The sequence below is a fragment of the Octopus sinensis genome, linkage group LG6 (assembly GCF_006345805.1).
Source record: "Octopus sinensis linkage group LG6, ASM634580v1, whole genome shotgun sequence".
Classification (NCBI taxonomy): Eukaryota; Metazoa; Mollusca; class Cephalopoda; order Octopoda; family Octopodidae; genus Octopus; species Octopus sinensis.
The window spans coordinates 65,101,477-65,107,722 of record NC_043002.1 but is presented as its reverse complement, the minus strand read 5'-3'; the positions used below and the strand labels follow the sequence as shown (position 1 = coordinate 65,107,722).

The 6,246-nt window shown below is 34.4% G+C and overlaps 1 long non-coding RNA gene across 1 annotated transcript in view; it reads left to right on the top strand.

The window, feature by feature from the left end:
• The window catches only part of LOC118763737, a 20,493-nt gene extending 16,494 nt beyond the window's left edge, over nt 1-3,999 (top strand). The window contains exons 2-3 of the long non-coding RNA XR_004999489.1: nt 2,537-2,542; nt 3,989-3,999. This is a non-coding gene — a long non-coding RNA (uncharacterized LOC118763737). The remainder of the gene's footprint in view (nt 1-2,536; nt 2,543-3,988) is intronic.
• Nucleotides 4,000-6,246: the final 2,247 nt, after the last annotated feature.

Genomic DNA, 6,246 nt, shown 5'->3' with positions numbered 1-6,246 from the left:
TTTTACTAATGTGCTCTTTGGATAGTTTACTAATTACACACACACATATATATAAAGAAAGTAAGAAGGAAAGAAGAAAGCCAAGGCATAAATGAATTGATATTCACTACATCCGTTTCAGACGTAATTTTTATTGGTGTATAAACATTTTATGTATTGATATTTTTCTTGAAGCAAATTTGAAATTTGAAATTTCACTTCTCTTGAAGAAAACAGCTTTTGTCATTGATATAATCGTGTTATTCATCAATAAATGTCATGTCTGAAGCAGCTGAAGGGAATCATAACCAACTCCATAGGGCGTAAATACCACACATGAAGCCCTCCGTTATATCTGGCAGTCACAGTGGATTGTAAAACTGCATGAATACTTATATGAATATGTATTTAAATTAAAATTTAAAATGAGGGTGAAAAATGGATATTAATTTGATTGATATCAATTTAAAACCAGTGGTCTAGCATATTAAAATCTGAAGGTTTAGAAAATTGTATTATATACATATGAGAGGGATGACCACTATATAGACGACCCTTATGCTAGAAGTAGATGCGCAATGGTCTTACCACTAAGAAATGTTCTCAAGAAAATTTAGCAACCTGAACGTAAACAAGCATGACAAATGAAAAGTAACAAAAATGCAGATTAACCGTAAACATGTTTCACTATCAACAGTTACGCAGTTTTACTAACGCAATTTGTCCGTAGATCTTCAGTATGATCGTCATTACAAATATAATTTGCGGAAATATACACTAGACGTCTGCATAAGGTTGGACATGCATATAGTTCTACCTAATACACTTGTGGTTATTTTTCAAATGTCCTCGTTTCGGCGCGCTCGCTTTCGTTCTGGTATTTGCTAAATTTTATTGAGAACATTTCTCAGTGGTTAGACCATAGCGGATCTACTTCTTGCATAAGGGTTGTCCACATAGTGGTCATCCCTCTCAACTGTATATATGAATATGTATATTGATTTGTTCATGTGCATGTATAGATAAATGCTAGGATAAGCCCATATGTCTACAGATATATGCGTAGTTGTGCGTATACAGTATATACACGTGGATAAGCTAATCTCGAACCTCATTTGGTGTCCTTTTTAAAATATGTTGATTCAGCTGAATCCTACAAGTAATCATACATACATACTTTCATACATTCTTACATGCATACATACATACATACATTCATACATACATACATACATACATACATACTTACATACATACATACATACACAATATATGGATTTGCATAAATCCAGTGGTACTCACAAAGGTCTCTTTTACTGGATCACGCTTCAAACTACGTTAGAAACCGAAGATAAGGGATGTAATGTATAGTTCAATTTAGCTGAAATACAGTAAATCCAATTATTAATGATTATTCCATTAGGAGTATGAAAATGTATATAACAGTAATATATAATATAAATATAAATAATAATAATAATAATAATAATAATAATAATAATAAAGCACAATATATTCACTGGGTAATTGGCAAAAGCCTGAACCTGCTCCATGATAAAAACTGGTGGGAACACAAACCACTTCCACTGCTTGAAAATGGTCACATCTCACTCCGTTGGAACTTCACCATTCAAACTGACAGAAAGATGGATGCGAATAGGCCAGACATCATATTGAAATGCTTCAGACTAAAATCATGCTTCCTCATTGATATGACTGTCTCAATTGACATAAATGTATCTGTCAAGATCTACCAAAAACTGAGCAGGTATAAAGATCTTGAAACAGAAATTGGCAAAATGTGGAACTTCAAGACTTAAACAATACCTTTTCAAACAAACTCTTCATTTACTTATGTTTTCTGTAGAAAAATACTATGTGTAAAACCAAATATATGATACCCTAGTCATAACACCAACATGTAATTCTAACTTGTTGTCTCTTGTGGTCTCTGGGTGAGGCTTGAAATCAACTTGTACAAATACAAAGCAAAAGTCGTTGCTTGTGATCTTAACTGATTGGAAGTGTTATCATGTACATAGTTTTGTCTTGGTATAAAAGATGGGCTACAGCAAATATTCTGCTCAATACCACAGATTTGCTTGTCAGTTGCTAGACTTTAACCAGTTGACTATGTCCCTTAGTGGCTAACGATATGTGCATCTCTACTACTAGCAGAAGTAGTGGAGGAGCATCATAGCCGTGTGTTGAAAGGAATTCTTGGAGGTTTGGATAATTCACCTTTGGAAACATGGGTGGTTCGTTCAACATCCTTAAACGATCCTTATTCAGGGATCTTTTGAGCGGGATGGGCTACTCGACCAGAAGAAAATTCTAACTGGGCCTCACCTACAAGGCCATGCGCTGTTTATCTTGATATGAGATCACCATGTCGCGCACATTTGGAAGAGTGGCAGTGTGGTAAGGAACTTGCTGCTCAGCATGACGGTTCCGGGTTCAGTCCCACTGTGTGACATTTTGGGCAAGTGTCTTTTACTATAGCCTCGGGGCGACCAAAGCTTTGTGAGTGGACTTAGTAGACGGAAACGGAAAGAAGGCCGTCGTATATATATGATCATAGAATCAAGATCGAGAATATTGAAAACACTTAGTATCTGTCGGACCTGCAACACCAGGTCTTTTCCCCTTTATTTTTCTGAAGATTTGTATTCTCTCTAAGTTCACTCTGTCAGTATATAAAGATCTATAAATTAATGCTTGAATATTCATCGTTTGAAAAATTTCAGAGTTAGTTTTGTCCCTATTTACATGTATTTTATCTTTTACCTGTTTCAAGGATTATACTGCGGAGTTGCATCATTATTTCTCTCTGTATAAGGATATACAAACATATATAAATACTCACACGCACGCGCGAACACACAATCGCACACACATTCATAATACACACACACACATATCTATGTGTTTATGTGTGCCAGCTTGTCTATGTTGTTTGTTTCCAACCACGTGAGAAGCGGATAGAATAAAAATACATTCTGGGCCCATTTATTTGAGTGAACCTCATCAAGGCGATGTCGTAGCATGGCAGAAACCCAAGGGCTAAAACTAGTAACATATAAAAGATAAATGAATGCAAAATACAGAAAAATACTAGTTTGAAAAACAAATTATATGCAAATTTTATGTTGGAACATATGCGTCGAAAAAGCCAATTGCAAATTTCTATTTTAATACAGATTCATATTATAATACATTAAAAATAAAACAGAAATGCAAGAAAAAAAAAATTCAGGCAGGTAACATTGTGTTAGCAAATGCATTTGAAAGGTTTGGTGAATTAGTTTATATTGAAATATAAATGAATGTATCCTGTTTGTAATTCACGGATTCTTATAAAGATAAAGACATAGAGAGACAGACAGGCAGATACATAGATAGCATCGCAGATACATACGAGAAAACAAGCAACAATTTATAAAAAGAGGTGAATATTGGAGCAAGGAGATCCCTTCCAGCCTGAAAGATAGTTATAGAGTTGAATATTTTTCCCCTACGTAAACTCTTTATCTCACTTAAGGACCATACAAATAATTTTAATAGAAACCCGTAGATTGATTAACTCAGCAAAAGCAAGAAACAAAAAACGAGTAATTAGCAAAAACATCTTAGATTCAATTCTAGATAAATTAAGTAGGGATTTAGATTCACACCTTTGCAGTAATAGTGGGGTCGGTTATAGACTGGTTTAAGGGTATCAGAGAAAAGCATAACTGTAAATTTACGCACTTTAATATAGTATACGTTTGCCCATCTATATCCAGACCTCTAATTCTTAGAGGACTGAATATTTCCAAGGAGTACTTATCCATTAGCGATTCCGACGTAGGCATCATTTTACATGTCAGGAAATGTCTACTTGTTTTTGCCGAATCAACTTGTGTCAAAAAGAACGGAGTTTCTTTATTCGATGTGCCGATGGGTGCGTACGACGGAGCAGAATTGTGCCTGTTAATAGGTACTTATATTTTATACACCTAGAATACAGAATTTCCTTCATTAAATGCAGGATTTTATAGGGACGATGGACGCATAGTTACCCGCAACATGAACGGACATGACTTGCTGGCCCTACAAGGAATCACATTGCATTCTTTCAAAGTTTGAAATTAAGATACAAACGTTAACAACTTTAATTTTTTAGATTTAAATTTAGAACTCTATAGCTTTAAGCTCTTTCGCAAACCTAATTAAAGTCTATACTATATCGAAAAAGAATAGAATCACACACCTGTCATACTTAGAAATGTAGTTAGTAATAGAGTGAACCTGGATTTCAGCTTTACCTTCGGACGAGGTGGCTTCTCGAAATGCCACCCTATTCTGTAATGAAGCTTTCTATTTCAGTGAATTCTCAGAGGAGATACAGTATATTCGTAGTAAAAGTAGTCAGAATAGAGCACCTAAACCTAGAACTAGAAAGGTTTTGTGGTTCAACCCAACATTCAGCGCTACCGTTAGAACTAACGGAAGAAAAGAATTTTAAAATTTAGTCTCAAGACATTTTCCAGTCAGCCATAAACACCATAGAATTTTTAATAGAAGGACGCTTCAGGTTAGACAAGCATAACACGAAAATACTAGGCAAACCGAGAGGTACCGCTGAAGGAAACAACCAAAAATGTAATTCCAAAGACCAAAGTTTCTGCCCTTTAGGGTGAGATTGTATAATTAAAGGCATAGTTTACAGAGCCAAAGTTCAGATGGACAGCACGTATGAATACAATACGTGCTGCAGGCTTGGGATTCCCCGTTCGTTGATTAGGGCTGTAATAAGTATTTGCGGACAGGAAATAGCGGAGATTCCACGTTCACATTTTGGGTCCATAAGATTTGTTGGGCGATAACTAAGGGCGATAACCCGGTTTTCTACCTCCAGTTTGAAGGGAGGTTATATGCCCGCGGCCACTCATGTCTGGCGAATCGTCTATAAAGCTAACGCACTATGGATGCAAATCCATTGGTCACTCTATGACCGAACATATATTTGACTTTATACACACACACACACATATATAATAATAATAATAATAATAATAATAATAATAATAATAATAATAATAATAATAATAATAATAATAATAATAAAACATTGTGTACAGTGCTCAGGTGCACTACAACTCATCTAAAGTGTATGTATAATCAGGTGTATTTTCGGCGGATTTCGGAAAGCATGAGGGCCTTGAAGGATGAGCGTGAAAAAATGTTTCCGAAAGTCATGGGAGCTGTGCTGTTTTCTGACTTTGTAGGCATTTCCACGTGTGTTGGACACATGGAGATCAAAAAGGTGCTCAGTGTTGTTGTTGGTGAGGTGGTTGATAACTTTGTGGGTGTTTAGCAAGTCCATCGCCAGACGCCGAAGCTTCAGTGAATCCATGCCCAGAGAAGCAAGGCGCTCGGAGTATGGTAGGTGTCTGGAGGGTATGCGTTTGGTTGCACGTCTCTGAACAGATTCCAGGAGGTCAATGTTCTGAGCAAGTATATATATATATACTTTTACTTATTGATAACAAGAGAGAGCTAATTCCATACAGACCTCTTCAATCATATTTAATTTGTTAAAGCTAATCATTTCTCTTAACTGTTTCACATACAATTTTTTTTCTTCTTTTTATTGTATTTCTCCACACATAATTATTTATTTAATACATAAGACATTTCTTTCAAATCTAAAATAGAAACATTTTCCATTCAATAATATAGCTACTTCTATTCAAAATCTTTTTCATTTCGGTTTTTCTAAACTATATGAACTTTCAGCCGAAATATTAATTGCAGGCGTATTTCAGATACATTCATAAATCCTAAAAATACACGTAGAAATAAAGGAAAAAATTGTTTACCTCTTCCTGATCGTATTTTATTTATTCATCTTTTACAAACCTTTCTCCTAATGAATGTTTTAAAATGTATTGAATACAGAGAGTTACTCATATAATTTTTTGTTATTTTTTTTTACCAGTATTTAAATTCAATATTTATTGTATTACAAATATGTGCATTTACATTGAAAAAAAACTCAAAAGTTTACATCTTAATTATATTCAAAATGAATGAATTTGTTACAAATTTTTTTTTTAAAAATAGACCCTAATTAAAACTAAAATGCTAATTTTCTCCGTTTTCACTAATAAAAGCAGTTAATACGAAATTCCCACTTACTCAAGTAATACGTATAAATAAACTTAGAATCCGTTAGTTCACAGAATCAAACATGTAATATTATACTCCCTCAATACACAAACC